Below are 13146 nucleotides of genomic sequence, written 5' to 3' on the forward strand. Positions count from 1 at the left end.
TGCTGTGTTAAACTAAACTGTCTTATCTCCTTGAGTGCTATGCAGCCTCCAGCATGTCCAGAGTCGCATCTGCCCATGGCCTAAGGAGGCCAATATTTGAAAGCTATTAATAAAGACATTTGGGGAGGAGATGGAGACACGCCTTTAACCCTCACTGCAATGCATTAGGAGAGATGACAGAGTAGGAGAGGCATACTTTTTTGTTTTCAAGAATAGGGGTTATTTCTTTTAAATAGGGACAATCAGTGCCCTGGAAATAACCCATTATTTTCAAAAGAATGCAGGCTGCTGAACATCTGCACCACAGGACTGAAGACTAGAAAGGTTTCAAACTGAATATGGGAGGGAAAAATAAAATTGCCACGAGGCTGGCCCAGGTCAACCCCACTGCAGGGAGACTCTCACTACAGTGTGTTGGCCTGCCCTTATTGTCCCAAACTGCTGAACTCCAGAGGGGAATCCTTCCCATGGGTCTGGAAAGCCCTGGGAGTTTCAGTAGGGCTGAGTCAAGTAGGGATATACCATAAAGTACCTTTACACAGGGCCACCCATGTGTGGGGGAGTCCTAATCTTCCCACTCAGGCAGGAGCTGCTCCTCTGATGTTGAGATGGCCTACAGAGAGTTTCAAACTGGTCCTATCATATCTTGATATTAACCAGTAAGTCAAGTACTGATGTAACGTGGAACGTGTAATTCCCCTGGAGTTATTAAATTACAAAGGACTAGTCAAAGTCTGGCTTGTTTTTCAGCTTTCTTTGTCTTGGAGTGCACCATGAGCGAGCCTTTGGTGAAAAGCCAACCTTTTGAATGAGGCAATGTTAAAAAAAATACCAGGGACAAACGGTGGGAACTTCCTCAGCTATCCAAAAGCTGGATAGCTAAACCTCCCTGTGCCCAAAGGAGAGAACTGGGCACATTCAGAGGCAGATTTATCACATCCATCATAGATACCTATTCAGAAGGTGGGTGAGTTCCTTCCAGCCTGGCAAGTGGATGGAAGTCAGAACCATTGCTCTGACTCCAGCTTGCACAGAGAAGAGTTTTATTCAGAGCAACATCTGGGGTTTTGTCATTGCAAAGCTGCTGACATCGTTCTCAACTCTACCTCATAAACCTGGTGGAGGAGAGGAGGGAAAGCTGGGAGATCACTGTAGAAAGCATTCTTGCTCCTGGTTTTCCTCTGAATCAGTTCTGCTGGGGATACTACTTTTCTGGTGCTGAAGGTGTTGGTGACATGCACCGAGCGGGCTTTGCCCAGAGTTGTATGCTCCTGTCCCTGTACTCCCTACCCCTACATCTTTGTTCTCAGGAGCTGTCTGTTTCTCGCAACTCACCAAGTTGATCCACATGTTTCTCTTACAGATTACGTCTAGAGCTGTCTGTTGCACTTCCTTCCAGGCTGGGCTACTCATATCTAAGTTCAGGCAGTCAGGAAGGACCCTGCTCATGGCTAGAGGGAATGCAAACAAGTTATCACATTATAAAGCTGGGCATGCCTTTGCAGCTGTCATTGCTTATTATAGTAAAAGAGGGAAATATCCCTCTTCCATTGAAACCAAGATTTGGCTTCAGCTTTCCTTCCTGTTGTGGTCTCCTCTGTGGCAGTGAAAACTCAGAGATCTCAATTCTCCCTGCTGCAACAATTTTTTTGATCTCCACAATACCCACCAAAGTAAAAAGAAAATCCAAGTAATATGCTTTTAAAAAGTCCTTGGGGAGCACAATATTGTTCTGAGATATCAAGGGTGAAACGCTGTCTCATGGCCCTGAGAAGGACAGCAGAGAGTGCGCAGACACTAGCGAAGGAAGCAGTCAGCCATGTGCCCTCCCGGCGCTGGGTGCTCCGCGGGCTGGAGGGGTTTCCTGCCATTACTACTCCTCCTAAGGTTTGTAATGGGTGCTATAGCAGACTCCCCATATCCCTGTGTGCTGTGGCCCCCACCACATCAAATCCCACCCCACTTAGACCCAGGTTTATCAGAGAAGATGGACCCGTGCCTGGCTCTTAGTGTCTGCTTCAGATCTCCCTTTCTCAGATGCTCCAAGACTTCAGAAACCCTTTGCATCACTTTGGCCTGCGTGCTCTGAGCAAAAAGAGTGAGGCTTATCCAGAATGGCTCTTTTTGTACTGTTTTTGATAAAGAGAATCCTTCACCTTCTCATGATGCACTTTCATTACTCCTCCAAGAAAAAAAAAAGTTCTCCTGGGGAACGGGCTGTGGGGGGAAGGAGAAGGGAGTGAAGGAGGAGGGAAGAGAAAGGAGGAGATTGTGTTCCTTCTTTCTCATCAGTTCCTATCTCGAAAGAAAAGTTCAGGAATGTACAGTAAGCTCTCTCAGAGCCAAATCTGGCAGTTTGCTCACTTAGACAAAGCTCTACTATGCACTTGATCTCTTTTTGAATTAGGAATTTCTCTGAGTTCTTGGGTTGTTTATCTATGCGATAAGGATAAAACACATGGTAAACTACAGTCAAAAAAAAAAAAAAGGCACAGTACCTACTTCAACATGTCTAATTATTACTATGCAAAAAACTAAAGCTGATGGGTTTCTTCCAGTTCTTCCATTCCAAGCCTGGAAAGTTCCAGTGCAATCACAGCGCCCTGGATAGCGTAGAAATGGGCTGACTCAGCAGACCTTGCAGCTCTACCCCCACCTGAAATCTCAGAGAGTTGCACAGTAATTCATTTTTCTGGCCTCCAAAATTTCCTTTAGCTTTTTCTCTCAGCACAGCCTCCTTTGTTCAGATTCTTTGTCACCACAGGAATACCACAACAGCAAATGGAAGCTCCATGAATCAATGCTGCAGTTATAACAGGTTCAACAGTCCATTCAAAACAAATGTATGATGATTTTCTTGCAATTAATAATGTAATTTCTTATGAAAAAATCTGATCTTTTTGTCCGAAAAAAAAGTTTCTATTCAAACTGAAAAATTATGAAGAAAGAAAATTGAAATTTTTGCGAGGGGGAGGGAGTCCTCTCACAAAATATATGCTATTTCCTGAGTACCACTTTCTCTTATTTCTAAAATTTCCATCACTGCAGTAACTGAGCAGCCTGAAGTCCAGATCACATTTAGTTCCATTTAAGAAGCACTAAAGAGATTAAACAGCTTGCAGATTGGATGATATTGCATGATATGCCCTATACATAATCATACAGAAACTGGAGCTCACCTTCCCATTAATTGTGCATTGATTCACTTTAAACAGGCTCTGGATACAGGCTGAGATGTATTAATAACATTTTATTGTATTTTAACTCACTTCTGCTCTTACTAACTTGTTAATTTGTTTTAATGAATTATTTAGTGTTTCTCATAAGATTTATTAATGTATCAGACCATACTTTCACCTGTAGTTTTATATCTGTGGCTGAGAGGAAAGACCAAGGAAAAAAGGAAGAAAGAAATTTTGTAGAGCATCTTTTTTCTGGTTGTACCATGTTGTGTAATTCATTATTACTATTTTGTTGCCTTACTCTGCACAAATAAATTAACCAATGAGTGCCTAAGGCATGTAGCACATGTTCAGGGTTTGTGGCAAAGGAGTGGATAAACAAAGACGGTAATATCTGCTAATAGAACATCGCATCCCATGAGGGGGCTTCATTTCTTTTGTTTGTACTGTTCCAATAATCAGTGCTAACCCTTTAAATGAAGAGAGGCTTTTGTTCCTGCAAGGTGTAGGCTAGCAGGTCACAGACTGTCTGTTTGCAACTATTTCTTTCTTGATTAGCTTGCAGTTGGGTGCAAAGTCATGCTGTTTTGCAGTTCCTCTACCTTCAGCTGACCTTCAAGATCATCTGCAGTGTTTTCTCTTCAGCACCAAAAATCACAACAGACTCGGGCAGAACTGGCACAAGAATCCTGTGCTTGAAACACAGGTGAGGGAAGTGGTGAAGCAGTGATTACTTCGCTGCAATTGAAATGGACCCTTTCCCTGAATGGAAAGCATTTGGTGCCCCATTTTTGGCAGAATTGAAGAGAAATCAGCACACCTGAAAATTTTCAGCAGCATTAGCTCTATTATGAAGAGTCTGCTATTGCCATTACAACCAGATCAGAACAGTTTAAGGTACTTCAGTGCCATTTTTGTGATACATTGGCTTAGGTCACCTAATATTGTATATTCTTTAACTGCCTCCTTTTGCAAACACAGAATCAAAACGCTTGTGTGGAGCAACACAGACCCTGAACCATGGATACACTGTCTTTCCAAATAAGCATAAAGTAACAGATTTTCTTATACTCACAAGTTTTGATGACTGATCTAAGATCCGAGATTCATCAAGTTTAAGACAAGAAAAAACTTATTTGATCACGTTTTTTATCTTTCAATATATCTTGACGTAAAGATAGATACCAAGAAACAAGAACTCCACCTGGCCACCCTGGCTACCTTGCTACACATTTAATCACCCTCTGCATTAAGAATCTGTGCCTGACTTCCTGTCTGAATTTGTGTGGTTTCATCTTCCAGCCACCAACACTGGTTCAGGAGCTTTTTAGTATCCAATATTTTCTCTCTTTCAAGGTAATCATAAACCATAGCTCAATTATTTCTGTGACTCTCTTCAGTCCTATTTTCAGTGTTCCCGCCTCCTCTTCGCAATGCAGGCAGCACACCAGTATTGGTCTCACCAAGTGCTCTCTGCTTCCACTGCTTTTTTCTATGGGCTACTACCCATGCCACTCTTATTACATTCCTAGCATTGAAATGCACTTTGTTTAAACGGGCCCATCCTTCCAAAGAAGAATTACCTACTCCTTAGGTAATTCCCCCCTCACTGTTGTTTATCATTCAGAGTTATCTCCAAATTTTGCTGTTGTAGTTGTAGTTCCAGATGACAAAAGAAAATGCTGAAGAACATTATCTTTAAAGTTGTTCTTTCTGTCCTAGTGGATGTAAACCATGGGTTTTCTGTGTTTGTATCTTCCTTTTATGTCTGTGGCATTGCTGTCTTCAGATGACATGGCATGAAATTTATATTTCCAGTTGTGTACCTTCTCCGTGAGTCTTAGTTAGTGCTCCAGGAACCTTTTCAGTCCTTTAGCAAAAAGCTAAAATAACACATCTACAGGAGGTCCAGAAGTTGTTTCCTAGGCTACATGTCAGTCCTTTCCATCTAGTGAAATGACTCCTCTAAAAACTCCSCCAAAACTTCTGTTCACCCACACGGAGTGACAAGTGATGAGGCCTGCTTGCATATCCCCTCACTGAGAGACGATTCATCTATTGGTGATATCAAATCTTAGGATTTATCAAGGGTTCAAGCCATGTGTTTCTCACAAAGCACATCTTTGTTATTTTGCAGGTAGCTCCAGGTTGACAGGAAGCTGCATCGCTGGAGGCAGCTGAGACACACAGCAGGGTAACACTTGTGTGTGGCTTTTGGTTGATTACAGAGAACGGGCAAAGCAAGCCCACATCTGCCTGCTGAAGACTGTGTAGACATACCCTGGGGGCACAAGCAGCAGAGTTGTTTCATGTGGCCTCCCCTGCCCCCCAGCACACACTGAGAAAGTCAAGTAGAAATCCAGAATTTCAGAACTTAAGCAGATGGTAAAAAACAACAACAACAACAAAAAAACTAAGCAAAGAGATGTGCCTGGCAGCTCTGTAACTGCAGCAAAGTTTTATATGGGAGCATTTTTCTGTAGGGAGTGAAGAGGGTAGGGACTGCTATTGGGAGTGTCCTGACCCAGCTGCTGCTGGCTGCACCCCTGTGCATTCCCAAGGAACGAGGAGCGTAGTTCATGAGATGGGCCAGAGATAGGAGTGCATCCCGGGAACAGCACCACCAGGGCTCTGCGTGCAGCACCTACACCTTACGGCTTTGAGCAGCCAGCTGTTTGGCTGAGGTAGCTGGAAGATTACTCCCTCCTGCCTCTATTCCCTTCCTCATATCCTTACTGAAGCCAGTGAGGAATTCTTTGTGCCATTTTTTAAGTAGACTGAAAGAAAAAACAAAATTGGATGGCATTAATCTACCCTCAGCCAAATTTCAAGCAGAAGTTTATGCATTCGAAGAAGTATAGATAGCAATCTTGACTTTTTTGTTTGTTGTTTGATTGCAAAAGTATCAGGAAGCAAAGGTGCCCTGGAACTAATTTCTATTGTATTCTCCAGACAGCTTGCTCAGTAGTGTAAATCCTATTAATAGATGACCTCAGATGCTGCCTTTTGAGTGGTGGTGAGTTTTTGAAGAGCATGAGCAATGTTTTTCTGTGGCTCTATAATTTCGCTACTGAGTAAACAGTCCCCTTTCCTTCCCTTCCCCCAAGTGTGACTGCTCCATCAGCACTTCCCTGGCTGTGCATTAAACATGGGCATGCTAAACAATAAACCCTCTGTTTTTCACAGCTGTACTTATGCCAGTAAAACTCTTTGTACAACTCATAGATTAAAAGCTCCCACCTCTCTCCCCATTCTCTTTGCATGCATATTACAAATCCTCAGGAAAAAAAAAAACTAGCTTGTTCAGCTACGGTGAGCCTTACTCATTAGACCTTTAACTGATGAGAAGAAAGCCACCGGAACATGTGCCATAGCTGCCATCACTGAGGGGACTGCTGAGCCCAGCTTCCTAAAGGGAGACAAGTAACTGATGCTGGAAATAGTAAGTGAGGCTACTAATGTCATCTGTTGAGAACTCAAAAGCAGTTTTGTCACCTGCTGAGAAAAAGTCCCTTGCAGCCTCATTAAGAGTGCACAATGCAGTGCTGTATATGTCTCTTTTGGAAAGATACTGATCAAGAGATTATGTATATGTATACTCACACATATATATACTTATATTTATATATGTATACATATAAATATGTCTATCTGGGCTAATTTTCTTTCCCTCTTTCTTTCTCACTCCCTTTTGCTCTCCTTTTCTAGTTCATCAGTCTTGGCCTTGCTGATGCTAAGGGATCAACCCTAAATGGAGACACTGTAAAAGAGAGTTGAGAACCAAGAAGCTCAGCACTGCAACTCTTATTAGAGGTTTTAATACAGTGATTTGGCAAAGTTCAGTGCTAAAGACATATTTTGCATATTTTGTTTTGTTTTGCTTTCTTACCTGAAGAGGACTCTTACCTAAAAGCCCTTTTCCATGATATGCCCAAAGTATCACAATAACAGGACTAACATCTGGGAGAAAGGGCAGCAAAGGAAAGGAAAAATCACAGTTGAAGTTTGGCAAGCAAACCTCCACTTGGATGAAAAGTGCTATGGCTTCAGGTTTTAAGGTGTCTTCTGAAAGACCCACACATTCTCTCAATTTCCAGTTCTTCAGCACACTCACCTTGAAAAGCCATGTGGTTAAGCCAGCCCTGCTGGATTGTGGGCTGCACACAGGTTTAACACATATGTTAGCACTCTGCATCTGTTGTTATATGTAATTGTACTTCCCTACTGCTGCTGCACAATGTGGGACCACCATGCAAAGCTATAGCTCTCACATTATTAGGGTACTTGGATTTAATCAAGGTTACGGTAGCTTAGGGATGACACAGGCTGCCCACAGAACAGTCGGCATCCCACACTAGATTAACTAACTGAATAAATAGATAAAGAGAAGAGAAAGGAAGCTGCGCTTTTGTTCCTTTCACTTTGCACTTCAGCATTCCAGCTGCCAGGGCTGAGGGCCAGCACTTGCTTTTGCAGGCAGCCAAAACTGCAGGCTGTATGCATGTTTTCTTTCATTTTGGAGCTGCTGAGCTCTGCTGCTTGGACAGACCATATTGGCTGCCAGCATGGGGAGAGGACATCCCTTGAGTCACCCCTCCAGTTGACCCTGCCTCTAGGGGAGGCTGGAAGGCAGAGGCAGGGAGAGGCTGGAGGAGGGAGATGCGAGCCAGGAGTCCTGCAACCTCAATACCATGTGTCATATTCCTCTAGTGCCTAAAAACCTAGCTAGATTTTTCCCATCAGTAAATATTATGCTTGCCACTTTCTGTCTGCTTTTCCGCTGACATTTGAAGTTTTCATATTAGGTCATGGACTCTACAAACAGCTGTACCTGTCAAAGACTACCATCCCCAACCAGTTGTTACCATGCCCCTACCAGAAAGCACTGTCACCTCTGTTCTGCTAGGAAAAGGACATGCGAGCCCTTCCTCATCTGCTTCAAGCCGAGCAGCGAAGCTGCTTTCCTCATCTGCATAACCTCACCTAACTGCATTGGCCAAGAGCTCTCACAAGATCATGTCCTCTGGCAGGAGTAGCAACTTCCAGCATCCAGGACAGGAACAACTTCAATTCATGCGGTTCAATGTAGAAAGAATAGGTATCTATAGCTTTACTCTGAAGAACCAGCTGCAGGTACAAGACCAGAAGCTGGTAGGCTCTGTTCTTCATTTTTGCCTCTATGGGTAATGAAAAGAGCAACATCACAGAGAAAGAGCTGAAGAGAGGCATTCGTAATCTCACGTCCACCCCAAAACTAATTCAGATTTATGTGGAGAGGGGATCCACCACATGGATTCTGTCTCCCAATCATATCTACCACTTGTAGATCTGACACATGTCTCCATCCTTGCAGTCTATGGACATGTCAGAAGATCTGTAGCTACAAGAAGAATGGAGAATTCTAGATTTGACATCAACATAAATCTACTCTGTTGTTTCTAGTTTTATGGCGGTGGAAAGGGGGTGCCAAACATGGAAAGTGGGCCAGGACAGAAACCATGCAATCGTTTTTCCTTCTAGTCATAATACTTTGGAATTGGATTTTACCATTTTTCCCAGCTAGGCAAAATCAAACCTGATCAACAGTGCGGTGGAATTCCCCAATGAAACAATGAAGAGTGATATGTGGGCACAGATAAGGTTCCCTCTGCCCATACTCCATGGTTCAGGTCAGCTTGTCTGGAAGCTGTGTCTATGTTCCTGCAGCACTGCGCCCAGGCTTATTAGCTTTGCAATGCCAGCAAGTCAGGTAGCCCACTTCTCTGTGTCAGTGTTGAACCAATTCCCCCGCCTGTGGTTACGGGCTGCTTCAAGCTTGACCTCCAGAGGCACAAAAGACCTCTTGAATTTCTTCTGGGGGGCGATGTTATTTGCTAGTGGCTAACTTCTGGGTGGCTGATCACTGCCAAAGTTTGTGTTAAAACACACTGCACAGTGTCTGACAAAAGCTGGGGCACCTCAGAACAGGAGCCAAAACACTCAATATACTTAGCAATGTAATTGCAGGCTGCTCAGGCATAGAGCAAAATGATAGAAAACTCTAGGCAAACAGGTATATCTTCAACTGTGTCTCTATCTGGAACTGAGGTGTTTATTCTGTCATAGGATGCAGTTAATACCTGTTTGGGATTCACTGCCTGGAAGCTTGTTCCAAATGGATCATGGATCACTCCTTTCATTTAAACTGTGGCAGGAAAAGGAGCAGGTCATTTCCCCAGTTGGAGCCACCATTTGACAGGGCACTCAGCAAAGGGGAGAGCCCGTTTGTCGACCCGTGTCGTTAGCGCTCCCTTCAGCCAGGAACGAGAGAGGAGATTGAACCCTCTCTGGGCAGAGGAAGGCAGACAACTGGAGACTGCATCTTGGCGGTGTATGTCCCACAGTGTCACCACTTGGTCTCCTCTGATGTGGGCAGGGCAGGATTTGTGTGCCCACCTGAAGGTAAGCCGGGCCTCTCTTTAGGGGCGGTGTGTAATTGCACAGCACTGAAGCAACCACTGCAAACAGCACTTGTAAGTAAAGCCCCTGAACGAACCCTACATAATTGTAATTATATAACCACATATTTTTATTCTTTTTAATGTGAAAGTTCCAAGATGTTTGCGCCTATCCTTGCCTACCCAGAGCCAACTGGGACACAAAGCCTGAGGAATTATAAGCACTACTGCAAAGAACAATTTTTCCTCATTAAATTCTGTCCTTCCACACCCAGGTCCCCCCCTCCTCACAGCATTAGGTGCTGCTGCTACCTTGCAGCACAAAGCCATCAGCCCCGAGAAGTGATGATAGCCTATTTCAGGACTGCAGCACTGCTGTGAACAAGGTGCTCACGTATGATACATTATCCCTCCAAGGCTGAAAATATCACCTCTGTGATGCTCCTAAACTCTGAGCTAGGTGAGGTTAACACCACAGCCCAGGTTTCTTATGTGATAAAACATTATGCTCCTAACCAAAAAATCAAGACTGTTTATACATACAGTACACTGGAGCTTATTACCTTTTATACTGCTCTGAGTATGATTTATGTAATATCCTGTATGGGCAAAAGAGTTTTGAGCTCAGAACACCCCTTCAAGAAGCTTTTGAACATATGACAAAACCTGGCTAATTAACACTAGCAAGTGGAAGCCCCACTGTCAGTTACTGATTTTTCAAATTAACAAGTGTGTAACTAAAGATTATCAAACAAACTAGCATAGGATGCTTCATCAGATACCAGTTTCATTTGCTTTGACAGCTGCAGCATAGTTTTACTGTATTTACTGCAGTGATTCACAGTGTTGGCTTCTACCTAAACAAGTTTTATATATTTATAATACAACAAATTCCATGCTAAAAGCCCAAAGTGGCCCACTGAAATAGAGCTCCACTACAGCAGTATCCTGTACAGCCTGAATTAAAAAATACAGAGATGCCTGCCACCATCTGTGCAATAAAGGGCAGATTTTTTTAAAACTAGCCTTTTCTGCCCTGTCACAGCAATGAACTGTACAGAATCTCTTGTCATTCATAAATTTAAATAAAGATGTAGGTAGCTACTTCCATGACAGCAACCATTTCTCTCTGACTCTGTATTATAGAATTTTAGGCACTTGAAACGTGATTCTTTTTAGGCTTTTTTTGAACTCAAAATCCCTCCACCTATACACAGCTGAAATGAATCTTCCTCCAAGCAGAATGCACTTGCTAGTCCTGTCATAGAGCAACACCACATAAGACTGCCAGGGACAGACTGAAGAACACTATCCAACTGCAACTGCCTGGGGTCAATGAAGTACATATTAGTTTTATTTTTAGCTTGTTTTTATAGCCTGATTGAGTTTTCCATAAGATAATCCAGTAGAGGATCTCCTCTCTGTTGCTTTGGGTTTCTTTTTAAGGTTGGCCACATTATTAGTTAACAAGTCCTTCATAAATCATTGACCATTTAATGAAAATTAGAAGATGCAAATACTGGCATCCCTTCACTAAACTTTTTTGGTAGTTTGTTGATAGCTATGCTAGTATGTTCATCACTGAAGTATCTCAGTGCCTCTCAAACAGTAAAGATTTTGGCCTCACGATACCAATAAGAAGTGGAAAAGTGATGTACAAAGAGGCTAACAGGGAACAGAGCACAGAGCAATTAAAGGACTTGCTTGCAGTCTCAAAGGAAACTAGTAACATCAATGCCAGGACATAGTAGGCTGTTCCTCACTTAGTCTTACCTGATCACCATTTTACAGTCCCTTGACAGTCCCTGTTTTAGTTTTTATTTTAGACTGGAAGACTAGAAGTAAGAACAAGCTGCAAATGAAAATGAAGAGCCAAACTTGCTTAGAGTTCAGCTTTCAATATAAGATATTGAAAATGTATTTGCTTTTGTGTGAAGTTTGTGTCCCTTGTTGGAAAAAAATCTATGTCATGATATTTTAGTAATGCTAGCACCAAGTGTTCAGAAATTATGAATCAGATTTCCAGAAATCYTGAGGTTAGTGTAAAAATTATAGGAATGTTTTTAAAGAAAATACCCTTTTTGTTTTCATTTTTTATATATTCATATTTGCTCTAAAAAATCTTGAAATCCTTATGCAATCACTTCAGGAGCTGGGTTTTGAAGACAAATGCCCAATGTTGTAAAAATCATGGAAAAAAATGCAAAAGTTGGTACTGTATTTATTCAATATCATTGATTATTCAGGGGAATTAATTCTAGTAACTTAAAGGGTTATGCCTTATGGAGCTTAGTGGCAGGTGAACATGAAGATTTTAGACAGAATTTCAATAATATCGAGTTGCCTGCTTTTGAGTCAAGATCGAGGGCTGGATTCCAAAGAAGTGTTATTAGTGTTGTTAGCTCTTCTCTAACTATAAAGTGAGTGCTCATCATGATCTGTCACCCAGAATAAGAGGAGACGGTCTGGATGTACTGATGCTATGGATAAGCACCCAAACTGAAACGTCTCTGGGTTTTGCGCAACCGCAGCTGGCATTAAACTGGGGTGAGACAGGAGTTGCTGACACAGAGGGTGTGATTCAGGTGCTTATGCAAAGTCATCTGATGCCACCTGAGATGCCTTTGGCATGGACAGCTGGCAGACATGGCTCCAGGATCCTCTTCGTTTCTGCAGTGACAGCTGTGGGCCAAGTGCGATGTTCTCCATGCTTCCCACGGCGCAGCCCCCAGTGTTCAGAAAAATGAATTGAGCCCAGTATTATCTGCACTTACAAGGACATACAACCATCATTTGGTCTGACGTGTTTTGGGGAGTGAATAAGTACAGAACAGGACACTATCTGACCAAGTAGAAACACGTTCAGAGATTTTTTTTCCCGGCCAAAACAATTAAAATCCTTTGTTACAACAAATGATCTTTCTGCCTTTCTCTAAGAACATCCGCCTGCCATGGCCTCTCTCTCTAATGGGCCTTGTTTGGTGAGTCACTCATCTAACATGCGTTGTTGCACTTGGTTTCCTTGCTACTAATGGCAATGAGTTATTGGCTCTATGTGAGTGACAGCTAAAATGCTGTACAAATTAAGAGGAAGGAAAAAACTCCCACTGTGAAATTCTGTATCTTTCTGTAAAAATGTCTCATTCCATGCACTTAGCTATCTTTTCAGGGAGTAAAACATACCTAGCCTTAGTGTTAGAATAGTAGTTTTGTCTGTTAATTTGCAGGGCTCTTACATACAGCTTTGTTGTCAGAAACTTTTAACTGCTTTCTTAAGCCACTTTTTTTATTCTTAAAATAAGTGTTTTGATCATAAACTAGAACGCTGGAGCCAGCCGAGAGTTTATGCAAATTCAGTCAAAGCCTTTTGCCCAGTTGATTCAATCCTCCTTTTAATCCACACAATGATCCACAGTAATGGATAAAAATTCTGAGTAGGGGAAAGGAGAAAAAAAAMCTCAGAAAGCAATTCTGATTGCTCTGAGGAAGCACTTGAGGATCTTGGCCCCAGGGAACCTTCCCCAGCT

Source organism: Apteryx rowi, unplaced genomic scaffold (genome assembly GCF_003343035.1).
Source record: "Apteryx rowi isolate R43461 unplaced genomic scaffold, aptRow1 scaffold_153, whole genome shotgun sequence".
Taxonomy (NCBI): Eukaryota; Metazoa; Chordata; class Aves; order Apterygiformes; family Apterygidae; genus Apteryx; species Apteryx rowi.